The sequence below is a fragment of the Ictalurus furcatus genome, chromosome 26 (genome assembly GCF_023375685.1).
Source record: "Ictalurus furcatus strain D&B chromosome 26, Billie_1.0, whole genome shotgun sequence".
Classification (NCBI taxonomy): domain Eukaryota; kingdom Metazoa; phylum Chordata; class Actinopteri; order Siluriformes; family Ictaluridae; genus Ictalurus; species Ictalurus furcatus.
In genome coordinates this window covers 12,258,809-12,276,947 of record NC_071280.1, presented here as the reverse complement: position 1 = coordinate 12,276,947, position 18,139 = coordinate 12,258,809, and positions in this window count along the sequence as shown.

Sequence of the window (18,139 nt, the reverse complement as noted above, 5' to 3'; positions counted from 1 at the left end):
TACTGTACATTTGGCCATATATTGTAGGTCATGATTAGGTATACCCCTATAACAAAGGGTTCCTCAGGGGAAGGAGCTGTGTAGGCGAAGGTCCACTTAAGCAAGATCATGTGTGGTCCAGCTGCTGAGCCCTTAGTTGGCGATGGAAGTTTGAAAATGTGAAAGGAGTTGAATCCGTATGTGCCACTCCCATAGTAGTCATGGGATGGTGCAGCCCTTATAAGGTTCTGCTTGTGCTACGTGTTTGATGTGCTAAGACTGAAATTAAGTATCTACGCAAATGCGTCCTCCAGTTTTAATTGAACCATGATGATCTCTCATCAAATTAAAATTAATGATAATAAACACTGATGGCAGATGAATTACTCTGGCCTCTGATTTCTTGTGTCTCTCATGATAAACCAAACAAAAGATCCCCATCTGGACCGAACACCTGTGATATTTGGCAGCTCAGTTTAAGTAATGGTTTGCATTAGTGTGAGCTAATACTGTGGATCTGAGTGGTAGCAGTAGTTTCCCATGATGGGGGGTGTCTCTGCTACTCACCGTGCCTGACTCAGAGCCGTCTTTGGGCTGAGGATCATGACTCCACTGCTTGTCAGATTGAATGTCTGGATGTCTAGCAGGGTCTCATTACCTCACAAGTAGATCCCAGTCTCTGACTCACCTAGCTCACTGTTGGAATGGACATAGACCCAACAAAAGCTTTATCTCACAAATATTCAGACATGAATACATCCCACTGCCATTTCTGTTCACTCTTTTTCTCTCTCTTTGTGAAGCTTTTTCCACGACTTGTGGAATTCATGACTAACCGTCTGATTCCTCCACATGGGAATCACATGTACCTTTCCCTCTCTCTGTCTCTCTTCTTTCCTTTTATTTTCCATACATAGAGAAAAATAAGTGCCTTGACATTCCACCGAGGTCACCCTTAACAATGCAAGCGACTGGCCACCAGCAACAATCCAGCCATAGTCTGCCAGTGAAAATATCCAAAGTATTTCTAAACTGGGAGACATTCTTCCTGTTATTGCTGGTCACTGGTTCCTATCTTATTTCTAGATGGGGGGGCTGGAGGGATGTCAAATCATCTTCCAGACCACAGTTTTAGAGATTACATGAACATTAAGGTATTCAGGCTGTATGCTGAACCAGATGGTGTGAGGGAGTGACGCTTAGAGAGTCTGTGATAACAGGAAGTTGCTGGAGAAGCTACACAATGCATCAACAAGACCTGATCTGATCTGATGGTCCTATCTGTCAGCAGCTATTCTTGCTCCTCTAACACACCCACACAAACATGAATACACACTTTCCCCTCCTTCCCTCACATGAACAGGCACTGACGTCCTCCCCTGGATTGGACCCCATTGTGATAAAATTGATTGTTTCACCGCCTTGTGCTTAATCCACTGAATGACCTACTCAGGGGGATTGAAAAAGACAAGTCTAAATCACCATGATTCATGCGCCTGTCTGACACCACGGTCCCTCCCAGAGCTCACACAGTAGATGTGGTGGACCTGGGTGTGCTCCTGCCAAAATCTGACTTCAAAATGCACAGCATCACCAGAGTGGATATTAAGTGTTCCAATGGAAAATCAATGATGAGAATTAGGGAATAAAGCTTTACAAGCAATTGTGATAGTTGACTACTTTATTGGTGTCAGTTTCTTGCAGTTCCACTAAAAGTGGAATTAAACTTCATGATGAGTACTTTACTAGTCATATTCAGAACTGAATGAATTTGTCAATGATTCCTCCATCTAAAAAACAATAAGTGTATCACTAGCCATTTTAATAGGAACACCTGGCTAATACTGGGTAGGACACCCTTTGCTCTCAGAACAGCCTCAATTCTTCATGGTAAGTGTTGGAAAACATTCCTCTGCATTACTGCAGATTTGTCAGCTGCACACTCATGCTGTAAATCTCTCATTCTATCACATCACAAAGGTGCTCGATTGGATTCAGATCTGGTAACTGGGAAAGCCACTGAAGTACATTGTCATGTTGATGTGACCAGTTTGAGATGACTTGTGGTTTGTGACATGGCACCTAATCATGCTGGATGCAGGTATTACAAGCTGTGGACACTGTGGTCATAAAAGAGTGAACGTGATCAGAAACAATACCCGGATAGGCTGTGGCATTCAAAAAAGTCTCGATTGGAATAAAGATTAAGAGCCCAATGTGTGCCAAGGAAACATTTCCCACACCATTACACCACCACCACAACCAGTCTAAACTGTTCAAACAAGGCAAGTTAGTTCAGTGGATTCATACTGTTGATGCCAAATTCTGACTCTACCATTTGCATATTGCAGCAGACCGGGCAATGTTTTTCTAATCAACTGTCCAGTTTCTGTGATCCTGTGCCCAGAATAGTCTAATTCTTGTTCATGTCTAGTTCTTGACTGACAGGAGTCAAGCACCACCCAATGTGGTTTTCTGCTGTTGTAACACATCCACCTCAAGGTTTGACGTGTTGTACATTCTGAGACGCTTTTCTTCTCACCATGGTTGTAAAGAGTGGTTATTTGAGTTACCACAGACCTCTTGTCAGCTCATACCAGTCTGGCCATCCCAGATGATCGTCAGTTTCTGAAATAACACTTTTGTTGCTTACATTCCAAGTAATTACCAGTGATGATCCTAAGTGAGCAGATGAGACAGGAATCCTAAAAAAAACCACTACCACAAACCTCCAACTCTACAAAAGCCTTAACTACCTTACATGCTGTATACTTACCTAACACACAGAAAATATTCTACTCTCAGGCTTTTCCTACTCCTAGTACGACGCAAGACATGTAACCATATTGCATTTCAAGTTTTTGTAGCCTGTCAGTGAAACTCAGTCAATTACAATGTACAGGAAAATCCACAGATTGTGCAGCACTGGTTGAGACCCACTTAACAGCAATGTTTTGTGACTTATGGCTTGAAGAACATATTTTACCTTCCAAACTTAAACCCTTTTGTCTATACCCTGTACAAAGATACAGCTACATGCCTGACCCTGACCAAGATAAAACTACATGCAAAGATGAGCTATACAAGTTTTAATAACTATTAGGCATGCATTTGTAATGTAAAGCTACAAATAGCTTTTGTGTTCAGCTACTGTACAATGTTTGTGAAGCTACAATGTTTGTTTGTTGTTGCCAGTAAAATTGTTGTCTCTTACTGGGACTACTGATTTATGATATTTATGCAATTTAGCAATTTTGTACAAGCAGGAGTGCAGTTATATTGAATATTGACATGGCTGTGATCTGGCCATAGGCAGAAGGCCACAGGTTGATTGCAACAGCACAATTAACAAGTGCACAAGCACTGATTGCATGTATTAGTGCTTAGCTTTTATACCAAAAGTATAAAATAGCTTTTATACCAAAGTATTATAAATACTGATCATTAGAAAAATAACCAAAAATTCAGACACAGTATTGGAAAATATTTTGTTTCTTTTTGCTTGGGTAACAGAAATAGATCCCAAAGAAGCCACACTCACTGATTACCTCTGAGCTAGCTGGCTAGGTAGCTTACATTGATTTGCACATTCCTGTTAAAGGTGCATCTGGTGAAATCTCATATACCTTTCCATTTGCCATGTCCACTGATGTAGCTTACACTACTGTAGTAAGTGTTTCTTTGGGGCTGCTGCTAGAATTGGATTTTTATGTGGTAAACACAGACAAGCACAGTGATAGACGCAGTGAAACGTCCCATTGCAGTTATACTAAATATAAGCACTCTTGGAATGCCATCTGTCCAAACAAATTAGTGGACTGGAATTAACTGTTTTATAATATTTTATTTAAAAAAAAATTTTTAATCAATAATCTTTGAGAAAAAAAAACAAAAAACAACAACAACACACAGTTCATATGACATCACCAGTTCACTGTACCAGACCAGTAGCATTTTGGTGCCAGAACAGACTCTTTCCTTGGATGGGTCTAACTGGTTCTAACTTTCTAAAGGGGGTGTTTTGGAGAGTTTTCTTATAGACAAACCCTAGGAAAACCCTCAGAGATGTAGCTTCTTTTTTTTTAAAGAGTGCAGGCACAGACAGAAAGGCTTATAGAGCTGCAGATCTTGGAGAACCTCTCCTGGACTGAAAATGTCAAAGCAATCCTGAAAAAGAGATGCACTTCATGTACCTTGTCCGGAAGGCCTGAATGAGAAAAAGACAGTTGACAACAAAGAATGGAATTAAAATTTCAGTAGAGTACAAAAGTTTATTTCACCTGGGGGTAGCAAGATTGTGTACAGTCCAATGCCTCAGGAAAGAAAGTTTTAACTACTAAAATATAAGAGAATGTGGAACTTGGACAAAACAACCAGATATACCATATATATACTGAAAGCAACAGCATAATATTTTCTCTCTCCTTGACTCAATAAGAAGGTATTGTAGGGTGCCAGATTTTAAAACAGCGCCAATAAAAATAATTACGAATATCCTTATACCACAAATGCATGTTGCCCAAAGTAACCAATAATTATATCTCAAATTGCATCCTAAACTCATTATCACATTTGTTTGCTATGTAAGGAATAAAACATGAAAAGGTTTGCTTTTATAGGAAAATGGCACATTCAGAAGTCTTTTTTTCCTCCTATACCACAGTTTTGACAACACTTAACTTTTTTTATTACCTATAAAACAGTATATTATACTTTTAATTTGTTTATTGTTATATTTAATGTTGTGGAACATCTGAAAAACAAGTTAGCTCCTGTTATCACTTATGATAAAAAGTTGTTTCCTCCAAAAAAAAAAAAAAAAAGATCAGCTTATCATGTTACCTAGAAACTGTAAAGCCTTCCACTGGTGACGGAAGACCTTACAGTTACAGCTTTACCTCTGACCTCTGTAAATCTGTTACAAAGTGCTGACACTGGAGACTCCTTCCAAAATGCTAAATAAACATTTATTCACAGAAGACTTTCCCTTACCAAAATTATCGCGCTTTCACCATTAAAGTCCGTTATGTTAGAAAAAAAATGGAGTAATATAAACCTTTCAGTTGGCACTCAGAACTGATGTTATGGCAAATTAATCAACACTTCTGACCAGATAGAATCAAGCATTCAACAGTGTATAATACATATACAGTATAATGTGCTTGTTTTTTTCATGCTGTTACAATGGATACATATGTCTTTTTGCAGCTTATTTATTATTTTATCATTGCATTTAATGGAATAGAAATGTGAATATGCTACAGTATATATATATATATATATATATATATATATATATATATATATATACACACACACACACACACACACACATATATATATACACACACACATGCACATATATATACATACACATACATACATATGTATACATACACACACATACATACATATATATATATATATATATATATATATATATATATATATATAATATTTTATAGATGTATTTTAAATATATTATTGACACTGAACTGAGAGACAACCATGAGTCTCATACAAAGAAATTATAAATAATTTCTTATAGAACTCTGAATAGCTCTATATTTTTCCATAAATTATGGGTGTGACTGAATGTACCGTCTGTGTGTGTGTGTGTGTGTGTGTGTGTGTGTGTGTGTGTGTGTGTGTGTGTGTGTGTGTATGTGTGCACTGTTTTTTTCTGTCTGTCTTTTTTTTTGTATGTGTATTTTTTTGTATGTGGAGTAGACTAAACAAACAGTGTGTCCTTGTCCCATAGGAGAAGCACTCGTGTTCTGGGACTGTTTAGAGCCGAGATCTTTCATGTGTTGCTGAGAAAACAGAACACTTAGAGGAGACCACGAACAGAAAAAGGGACAGAGAGAGAGAGAGAGAGAGAGAGAGTTAGTTGTTATTTTATAAGGTCATACCTCACCGTTTCAACGATACTGCTTCTGACCAACTAAGATCATACTGATAATCACTCCATGTTTTTAAAGTAAACAAAGAAATGCTTTTCTCACTAGAAGCCAAGGCCACTGAGGAAAAAAGAGAGAGCCTGATAAAACATTTACACCTTATAAAACAACTTTATTAGGTCTCCTCTCAATGGAGCAACATCGGATATGATACTGTATTGAGTCCATCCCAAAGAAAAAATATACAAAAATAGTGCTTTAAATGTATTACCAACTAGGTTGAGTGTATGTGAGTGAGTGTGTGTGCCTGCTTAAGTCAGCATACATTACAGAAAGTCTCAGCATAATCATAGTGACATCATTCGACATGGCCAGTGCCCAAGAATCACTCAGACCTATTTCATGAATAACTAGCATGATGTTTTTTGGTCTGCGTCCACAGGATCAAATAAATCACATCAATGGGGTACATCTAAAAGTTGCTTTGCTTGAAACACACTCTTTGATATCTTGACTTCATTTAGCTGTTAATGAAATTGCTTCATTTTCTCCGCGTTGTTGAAATTGAGCAGTCGGACCAGAGTAAAATTTATACAGGCTGTGCGTTTAGGGCAATTCAGCAAGTTACCACACTGTATAACTTTCTGTTCCCTTAAAACACTCGTTACACTGTAAATCGAGTACAATTTGGTTAACAAAAAAAAAAACCTTGATACTGACACTTCTCGCTTCATCAACTAGGAAAATAAGAAGGTGTAGCTACTGGCCTAGGAGCTTCTCCCACTGTCTGGCTTGATAGTCCAAATCAATCCCAGGCCCTCCATATCCATCAGCCAGGTCCACTGGGAAATGTTTCTCTATGGGGAACATGATAGTTAATCTAGCAGGTCCATCTCCACTGACCTTCTCTGTCAGGCTTAAACACACACCGATCTGTAAAAAGCATCCTGACAAAATATTTACTATAGATGATGAATGGCCAGAGGGAGGATGCGTTTGTCCAACAGCCAAAAAGAGATGAAGAAAGTTAACTGCTATTAACTGTCCTTGACGGTAAGGCTGAAAATGAGGTAGAGTCTTCGAGAGTCTTGAGGAGAGAATGAGCAAATGAGTGAGAGAGAGAGAGAGAGAGAGAGAGAGAGAGAGAGAGAGTGGTTATCTAGTTCCTATGAAGGTTAAGTGAATAGAAGTGGTTGTAGCTTGTTTGCTAAAGACAAGCCCAGGCTCGAATGGTAGAACATGTCAGGCTGTGCTGGTGATGAAATGGATCACCAAAATTTCAGTGCTGTTGCAAAGAAAAAGTGTTTTAAAAAGTTTTCTTTAGGACAGGATTATTGCACTTTCTTTCCAGGTGTGCTAAATAATAAAACACATGGGGTAGATGGGCACCTCTTCTGGTAACCAACAATTTAAGGTAAAATATATTCTAACCTACTCACTTTTAGTAGAACAGTCCCAAATGTTAAATGTAAGGAGTGTCTATTTGTGCGCGCACACACATCTAGCCAACGTGCATAAAGCTGCGTCTCAAAGATGTCTCATGCAGCTTGTTTGCTAATTGCCCACAACGTCATCTTGGATCTCTGTGAAAGCATGTTCATAATATTCCGCTTTTTATACCATTAGGAAAGTTGGAATATTTATCCAGTTGCTGATCACAGTCAGTTTTCTGTTACTGGCTAAAGAACACCCCGAAAAAGTAGGTTATGTTGATTAATCACGGGAGGAAAGTTGTGTAAAGGGAACTTGAGCTAAATCTGATTAGCTTATCACACAATGAGTGTGGAGGTTGAATAAATCTTCAACATGTGCTGGCTGTGTCTCACAACACAGATCGGTTTAAATCACACATTATACTCAAGGGCAGCTGGAAGTAGCAGAAAAAAAATGATGTTTGTACTGGCATTTTCCCAATTAGCAAATGAAATCTGTGCTACCTAGCATTAGCTACCCAGTATATCCAGTATATATACCCTATCTGTTTCCATACTGAAAAACACAGAAGCATATGCATAGGAGAACTGGAAAATCATGATTACTAAGGTACAGAAGTAAATTCAAAAAATGTGATTTTGTGTATATTGTGGGTATATTGTGCTTTACACAATGTAATAGTTTAGCACCAATAGCTAAGCAAGCCAGCTACCTAAACACAGTATTATGCTAATGATAACCAGCTAATTGATTAGCTCTGCTACTTCAACAGTAACTATTTCATTTTCAGCAGCTGACAAAGTTTCCTAACAAGCTACTAAATATTAGGCTATTATATTGTGCAAGTAAAACCAGGAGCCAAGTTTGCCAGCAATTTAGGTAACATTAAGCTCAATATTAATATGGGAGCATAATGTTCTGTATGTGATTGCTTTTTTCCTTGTTTCAATGATGATTAATGAGACTCTAATATTAAACAGAATACATTATAAACCCTGCAATGTTAGCATTGCTGTTGTTTTCTGACTTCCAATGATGTATTAAGGATCCGTCACTACTTTCTGAGATTTTTAGGTCAATCACAATGTGGGGCATGGCTTTGTTGGAATATATCACCTTAATACATACATAAGTGTTGGTTATTTTATTGGCAGGAAAAGTGTACAAATGCATAAGTGTAACATTATTCTATTATATAGTATAATTAAAATCACGTTTGTAGCCACATTTGCTAGCGCACTAGCTAACAGTAAGAAACGTTTTATTTTTTACTGTTAACCTAAAAATACAAACTAAAGTTTGTGCAAAATACCCACCATTATTATTTTTACCCAGTGCAAAAATAATAGACATATGATTAGCCTGAACACGATCAAACAAGTTGCCAGTTCGATGTCTTTCCCCTTACGCTAATAATGTAACATTAAACAGCCTGTTATTTTGTGGATGTCAGTAGTACCCATAACCAAACCTGATTGCCAGGAAGGGAAAATCTCCTCAGATTTTTATTTCTGTAGAGTGGTGGTGAGATGCGGCGAGCGATCTGATCTGTATGAGGTAATGGCGGGAGCAGGCGGCGGGAGTTTTTATGGCTCTGGCTCGTGCGCTGCCTGCCTCCATTTGACATTATCGGAACCTAATGAAAATAAATGTGATTCTGGCCATAAGAGCTGGGACGCTGAGCTTTCTGAAGTTCCTCTAGAGAGAGAGAGAGAGAGAGAGAGAGAGAAACAGGTAAGCCCGAGGCTTAGCGGGGCGCGGTTGATCAAAAGACCGTCAGTGGATATAAATCAAATCATTATGATGTCCCCCAAGAGAAACAACACAACAGGCTTCCATGCTTTTCCCCCCTCATGATTTCCAAAACGAAGACGTCACTCTTTCAGCAGCCCCCTGAAGAGGAAAGTAATGGAGGAACAGGAGAGCGGGCCTGCTAGGCGAACGGCTGTCTGTAGCCTGGCTGTGTGACCTGCCGCTCTGTTATAAATGACCCGCGCTGGGCAGCGAGCGAAAAAAATAATCTGTATGACTTCACCCGATCAGTCACAATGTGCCAAAGTCACCCAGTAACGATGACATCATCATGAAGGATGATGTAATGCCAGGAATTCGGACCCGTTTTCAGACTCAGCAAAAGTTTTGCCACCGCTGTGAGATGCAGACAATTAGATTAACTTTTTAAAGTGTATGCCTAAGCTTAGTCAAAATGCAATAATATTAGCCAAAATAACAGCCATTGATTTTCTTATTTAATAATGACATGAATTCAGTATGACATCATTAGAATAAAAAAAGCAAAACATTATAATGTAATTACAATATCCCTTAAAACTCCTATTAACAAACAAAGCATTCATTCTAGAAAAAAAAAAAGTTTTTGTAATTGAATTTCATTTTATTTCACACAGCCTAGACTTGTCATGTTTCAGTATTTGTCTACTCTGAGAAAGCTGGGGGTGTTTTCCAGTGCTTATACAGGAATCTTTCCCTCACCTCTGTCCTTCGGGGCAACCACTCCACTCCCCCGTCTCAATAAATACAGTCCTAATTCAAACCATGTGCTGCCAAATTGGAAACATGGATTTTAAACAGAGTATTTGCTTTTTCACAGACTAATGCGTCCCACGAGACGTTCGCAGCCGGCCTGACTGTGTCAGAAAGATGGACAGGGGGGCACCAGTGAATATGCGTAACCTTTCAATTAAAGACACACCACTTCTGATATACAGAGAGGTGTCAGGAGAGGATTCCCTGTCACGGTGCTCTGAAACCAGTGTGCGGTTTCAGGGGTTAATATCTGGGATTTTGGTTGAAGAAGCTAATCTGAGATCAGTATGAAAAGAGGCAGGTTTCAGCAAAAGATTAATGTGTAGACTGAAAGGATAAAAACTTTGCATGAGGTTTGTATCACTGAACACATCTGTGACAATGAATACATCTTGATAGCTCAACTTTTTGTTGAATGTTTTTTTTTTTAACGTTACAGTCCTCAGAACTTCCGGGTCCAAAGGTCTAATAATGTTGTGGGGAAAAAAATGTCATTATTATAGCAGATGTTATGTCTGGAATATTAAAGTCTAACCTTCTTAGAACCTGCCAAATCTGCTGTGCGTCCAGCCGCATCACACCATCCCATCCATCAATCCATCTTCTACCGCTTACTCCTTTTCAGGGTCACTTGGAACCTGGAGCCTATCCCAGGGAGCATCGGGAACAAGGCAGAGTACACCCTGGACAGGGTGCCAATCCATCGCAGGGCACACAATCACACACACATTCACACACTACAGACACTTTAGACACGCCAATCAGCTTACCATGCATGTCTTTGGACTAGGGGAGGAAACCGGAATACCCGGAGGAAACCCCCGCAGCACGGGGAGAACATGCAAACTCCGCACACACCCCGGACCCTGGAGGTGTGAGGCGAACGTGCTAACCACTTGGCCACCATGCGCTTATCACACCATCCCGTCACTGATTATTTTCCTATAACACCATGCTTCATCATGTTTGGCTCCTCTTACTTTTTTGGGGGTATTTTTCTTATTTATATTATTATAAAATGATTTTTTTTTAAAAATCCATTTATAGTTACTTTTAATTTAGTGGAATGTCAGTGAAATAAGGTATAGCAACTAGCTATAAATAGTTGTTCCCTTACCAACATAATTTTTTTCTCTTCAGCTTGTCATGTACATGAGAAAATAAACTATAAGTTACAGTTATAGTTAATAGTGTTCTGTGTTAGCTGACATACACTCTTCATAGCCTTAAGAGGTTTTGGTATATCAATATATCACTGTCTGTTATTTACATTTGTAGCATCTTTACTGAATTTACTGTATTGATTGACAGATTGCTTTCACACTATTGCCTTACGCTTACAATGCAGAATGACCTCATCGTCACATTCTGCCATCTTTCAGCGCCGCTGCAGCTTCAACTGTTACAAGAAAACAGATTTTTTTTTTTGATCTTTCACCATGGCTAAGTATCAAACAAATCATATGTCAAAATTTATTGCCCTTGCTGGTGTGAGAGGGAATAATCACTTCGTATCCCCCCCCTGGAAAAAAAAGACGGCTGAGACCTCGTCTGCTTTCTTTATATTGTAATGGATAAAGGAGATGGAAACGGCACGAAGAGGAATATTTAGCTGTGATGTTGGAGTCATTTCAGGGCGATAGTTCAAAGAAGCCTCACGTTAAACTAAACCACATACTTACACGGCACAGATGACCAAGAGAGGGTTTGTTTAAGGTTTGCTGATTCATGTAAGTGTAAAAAGCAGAAAACCGCACCAAGGTTCCTTCATCCAAAAAAGATCCTTGGAATTCCCTCTCTGAATTCCCCTCAGGTGACCAAAAGTACCTCAGATCTGGAGTGTTTTTCAAAACAATGGCTTAACAATGTACACTCCTCATTCCTGGTCAGGTTAGGTGATGGAGCAGGAATGTATTACACACTGAAATTTGGGCTTTTCGAAAGCAGAAACTGCAGTTTCGAAGCCTCGACTAGACACAAGCCACATGAAAAAAAGGGGGAAAGGCTAAGTACAATCAATAGACTGATGAGAGGTTGACTGACAGGTTGCTCTGACACACTCACTTTATTCCCTTTCACAGGAACCACAAAGTGACCTCAACGTTGCATTATGTCATTATTTAAAAAAAAGCTTGATAGAGGATGAAAGGTGGACTCTTTAACTCCAGCTGACATAGAAACTAGACTAGGTGACTGAAACTGGGTGTTTTTTACTATGTAAACATGAAACCAACCCTCTCTGTCTCTGTCTCTCTCTCTCTCTCTCGAACACAATTAACAGTACAAGCCTTGGCAGGGAATACACGCTTCAAAACACTTATCCGTCTCATTTCAAGGGAAATCAAATACACCATCAGTGTGAATGGCATCATTATGAAATACTCGTTATTGTCATCTAAGGAAGTCTTCCCAGGACTTCTGATTCGACAGTGCGGCCGCTTGTCGTCAATAAAAACCGTCCACCATTTTGTGGACCTTCAGCGCTTGTTGACTCCAAACACAAGGCCGCCCATACACTTCCTGTTTTCTCATATAGACACTTAGTCAGAGAAGAGTCAGCCAGGCATCTGGTGGGGGAAAAAGAATGACTTGGGCACATTAACGCAGATAGCAGGCAGAAGACAAAAACAATGGGCTCTTTCAAGCCTGATCTTGTGGCCACGCAGCCTTAAGGGATAACGTTTGATGACCTCTCTGTGGATTTTATGAGGCAGAGTGACAGTTTCAAAGGCCTGAAAAAACCAGTGACTGATTAGCTGTCTGTGAGTTTGTCTTAATATCCGCCCTCACCTCACTGTCATGACGAGAGCTCAAACCCATATTTTACAACGGATTAGAAATGGTTTTAATAATGACACGTCATAAACTATGAGCACTGATGAGCATTGAACCAAGTGGATAAACCTTTAACATGTGAAAAATCGTTGAATATATCCAAAAGGTCAAATAAAATGGCACTGATTAGTCTCTCGTGACTTCATTTGAAGCATATTTGATTTCAGAGGCAAAGAACGTGATCAGGCCTCTTTCAGAAGGTAGTATTACCCACAACAGGACCTATTTTTAAGCTTTCTCACACTAAAAATAACCACATTAATTCGTTTTCTATTTTTTGCAGTGAGAGGAGCAGCTGGTAGGACAGAGTGTAGGCTTTGGGGTATGATAAGATCGTGCAGGGGGGGCGTCACCCTTTTCTGTGATTTAACGATGAATCACACCGAAGAGCTTAAGCCTACAGAAAAGTCCCTCAGGCTAATACAGTGGAGGTCTAAAGCATCAGACCTAGAGGTAGCATGCAATCTGGGGGGCAGATGGACTCACACACACACACACACACACACAAAAGGGCAGGGCGAGATCCAGTCCGGGAGAAAGCAGGGGGTAGATGAGGTCATTCATGTGTACACACACAATACTCATATACTGTACATGAAGAGTTGCCGCTCTTTCAACACACGATAAATGAGAAAAACTGATTCTGACTAAGGATAGAAGACTAAAGGTAATTCTGTATGCATCTGAAAACCAAGTGGAAATAGGATATGACACCAAAAAAAACCCCTAGGATTGCATAAATGGTGAAGAGAAAGTGACTCCTTCACTCCTAAATGTTTTTTTTTAATGCTATAAAAAAAATTTAATATATATATAATTAGTTGACTTCTGATGGCAGCAGAACTAATGCAGGGCTTTCACAGCAGTGGAGGTGAATACTCACAACTTTCACAACATTTTAAAAATGATTATTGGTAAATACTTTCGGAAACTATATTGATTTTTCTCCTTTCTTCAACATTATGAGATTATTTGATCGATTTATGACATATAATCCCAATTTATAATTTCAGTTCCAGGTTGTAACACTACAAAATGTACTACAAAAAGTTCAAGAAGTATGAATACTTATTCAAGGCACTACGTTTGCTCCATTTAAACTCTCAAGTAACCTGAATGAAATTGTACAACTGCTTGTCACTGGGTTGATCCTCTCAAGAGCAAGTCTTTAGTACCTTTAGTATGTATTTAGTATATATTTCACCAGGTGAAGTAAATGGAGTGGAACTTTAAAACTGATTTAATGCACATTATTATTGAACTCTTGTACCTTTAAGGGACACTATATTTATTTTCTCATGTCAAATCTTCATATCAAATGTACAATAATAAGCAATGAAACAGTTTAATACCTTCTTTCTGTGAGTCCTAACAAAGAAAGCCAGAAAGCCAAATTTGACCACCCACTATGCAAATGCTTCTACAAGCACAACCGCACACCTCTGGCCTTCCATCAGGGCAATGAAGAGGGAAAAAATGGAGAGAATGAGATACAAAAGGCAGAAAGACAACGGCAAATGAATGTATAGATATACCATAAAGTCCTATTCCTGCATTGGAAAAAGAGATGACACAGGGATGGGATGAAGTGTAGAGAGATGAAGTGTGAGAATGGAGAAAGAGAAGATAAGACTACAGACCCCACAGTGAGAGGGAAAATGAGAGAGAGTGCGAGCATGCATGAGAGAGAGAGAGAGAGAGAGAGAGGTCAACGCCAGAGACTTGCCACATAACTCCTTCATGACTGCAGTGTTCCTTAGAATGGAAGATTGAAGGAGAAAAAGAATTGTGGGAAAAGAAAGAAAGATACAACTATTCATCCCTCTGCAAAAAAAGGGGGGATCTATCAAGTGACTCATCATATAGAAATCACTGTCTGGCCTTGAATTAGAGGAGAAAGATGAAAGAAAAAAGAGAGTGAGAAAGAAACCTCTTCAGACCCCCCAGTAAGAAAGGGACGCCTTTGAACGACTCATACCACACACAGACACAGATAGACACACACACGTCCATCATGGCTGCCTGTCTGGCTTCACATGAGAGAATGGCGGGAGGGCGGAGGTGTGGGAAATCGGAAAAAAAAGAAAGAAGCAGATGCAGAGTGTTTAGGAGAGCTAAACAGAGAGATACTGTAGATATGAACTGTTGCTATTACAGGCCTGTTCGGTCCAACACAAAGGACAGAGCAGCTGCTGTGGATGTCAAGGAAATACAAACTGAGAGAGAAAGAGAATGTGACGAAGAAGAGAGGAAATTCATGTTACAAGAGAAGAGAAAGGACAAGGAGGATCTTTATCAAAGTTAATTCAAGTTACTATTGGATTCTTTATTAGGAGATATGTAAACAGAGTGCTCAGGAGACAGAGAAAGTGTGAGGATAAAAAAAAAAAAAAAAACAGGTTAAAAATTAATTGCCAATACTGCAAAAGATACAGTCATGTATCTTGAACTGTATTAAAATGGAAAAAAGTAGAAAGAGAGACAAAGACTATTACACAGATACCAAGAGGGAGTGAAAAGGGAGGAAAGGGGGTGGAAATAAAACAGAGCATTGGTGAGACCCCCTGCAACGCTTGTCCCATGCCCACTGTTCCTCCCACACACCCTGACTCACCAATCTACATCTGATTTCATCGGGTCACAGGAAGTGACACAACGCCCCAACCATCCACCCTTCCAGATGCTGTTGAGAACCACTACTTCGTCCTCAAATCGAGCTGATCCTCCATCACCCAGCACCGGGCCACTTAGGTCACCAGGGTCATTGAGTTCAGCGCAATGTGTGGAGGCTAAACAATGGTCCATGCGACAAACATATGGGATGCTAACCTCAAAACACTCCCACGGCAAAATTCTAATAAAAGTCTAATAAAAGAGCTGCTCCTGGCTCAGTGTTGTAGTCTCAACATGCTGTGGTTACAGTTGTACATGATGAGCTGGAACATGTACATGTGGGTTACACAACGTACCTTCTAGTTTGCATAAGCAACTACAACGAAAAGCTCTGGGCGCGTTTGGTGAGCCTCATGCAAACCACTGTTCTGTCAACTGTTCTGTAAAACTGACTTGTTTTTGAAAAGAATGACTAAAAATAATCAGCCTTTAAAGAGAACAACAGCGCTGGATCAGCATTATATTTTGTACTAGATGTCTTCATGACAGAGGTGCAGCATCTTCAGTTCAGCACAATAGGATGACATAAAAACAAGGACAATTTATAGCAGCTAGTTTGTATGAAGTGTAAACTGGAAAAAGTGTGTTTGCGCTACATTAAAGGGACAAAACATGTTGTACTTTGGATTAGGATTAGAGTCAACATGGCAATGGGAAAATGGTTGAATCACAGAATGTAAGACTTTGTGAGAAAATGGCTAATGTATTTTGACATATAATTGAATTTTTATGCTAATTATAATAGGATGACATTAATATCAGCCCATACAAAAATTTTCTATCAGTTTCACGGTTTAAAATATTTGGGAAAATGTGGGGAAATCGTTATTTATTTATTTATTTATTTATTTTTCAAGTTTGATCATTTGTGTTTTGGGATTGAAATGGTAATCATGTATAGCAGCCATTTTTCCCAAGGCTGCTAAGGTCTAAAGGTCTTCAGTATGAACCGCACATTCGGATACACCTCAGCTCATTAACAATCCCTTCATAGGGTTAACATAGATTTAGATCAGGAACAACACTAAAGCTGTCTCAAATCGCATATGATAAGCAAAATCATTTACTATGAACTAATCTAGAACCATAGTTCTATCAAAGTGGGGTTAACAAAGATATATATTAAATATTGAGGTCTTGTTGTTATTATCTTTCATGTTTGGTCACTCGAATGTTTAATAATAAATGCAATAACAAAAACAAGTCCGCCTATATACTGTCAACTTGAACATAATGTGTTCTGTGAGTGGAAAGTTCAGTAATAAAAAGAAGTATGGTTCCAATAAATAGCCAAAATGTTATTATTTATTATACACATTTATATAACAAGGCTAATATTTGAATAGTTGCATTATGTCCCTCCATAAAATAAATCCATACTGCAGAATTAATTTTACAGTTAAAAGTGTCCCCTGTATGTAAAAACGTTTGAGAAGATTGACATGAAGAACATATCTAACGTGTGTTTGTAAATGAGAAATTCATTCAATTTCAATAATGTTTTGAGTAAAATGATGTGGAAAAAATTAAGGTAGCACAAACTATTTTAAACTGTTTTAACTGCAGTCTGTAGTTAGAGATTTAACAACATTGGCTGCATTACATTTCAGATATTTGTCATTTTAATGGACAGTTCATTATTAGTTTCTTATAGTTTTGAGTGTCACCACAGGCCCACTCTTTACTGCCATTAGTGATATGTCACTTCTGTCCATTATCAGCCTCTCACTGTCTGTTCTGTGGTCTATATATAAAGGGGTCAGTCGCTATACAATCTACCAGCCAGTTTTTTTTATTAATAGCAGAAGAGTACACAAGTGTGTAACACACAGCGTATACAGTAGTTGGCAGGGCAGGGCTAGTACACAGCATTCCCAATCCTGCTCTTGGAGAACCCCTGGCCTTGTCAATTTGAGCTTTTTCCTTGCTCTGAGACACCCACTTCAACTCAAGAAGGGCTGTTAATCAGGTGATTAGTTGAAGCATGTGTTCTGGGAGCAGGGAAAATGTTAAAATATGCAGGAAAGCAGGTCGGGAGCCTGTAGTGTAGAGAAACTCTTCCTCTTGATGCCACCACTGAATATTTTTGATATAACTTACATCTAAAGTAGAAGTGCTCCATTCCAGTTCTGGATATTTTCAAAACTAATACGGTGACAGACATTATATTAAGATGAATATCCTTGAGTATACGAGAAGGATAAATGGGCAAAGGATACAAATTATGGTATCCCAGAACCACTGTTGTGACATGCGACAGTTTTATAGATCTAAATCATGGTTTCCTAGTTTAATTCCAGGAAAGCCAGGAAGAGGTTAGTGAAATTCCTGCTCAATGACACCTGATGATCTACTTTAACAGGTGAGTTTGAAGTGAGAAATCACCTATGATCCGACTGAACCCAGTGATGAATTGGGTGTCACATACTGTAGTGTATATTGTGTGTATGGGGCGACCTCTAGTGGTGAAACGAGAAACCGTGCTCTCATGATTGCTTCAATTGTAACTCAGGGTTTAAAAATATGGCAGAACAAACTACTTTACATGTTATTTAGCGATTCAAATGCAGGTTTTCGGTGTTAAGTGGTATGAAAGCGATAGAAATTGGATAATTATACCCTTACATTGTTTATTCCCTCCTCGCGCCGAGTGTTTAGCGTAGGACCAGGATAAAGTGGTTACTGAGGATGAAAACACTGTTCAGATATAATATATGTTACTTTTATTTGATTATAAATACTAAAATATAAAATATATACAGTACTGTAAA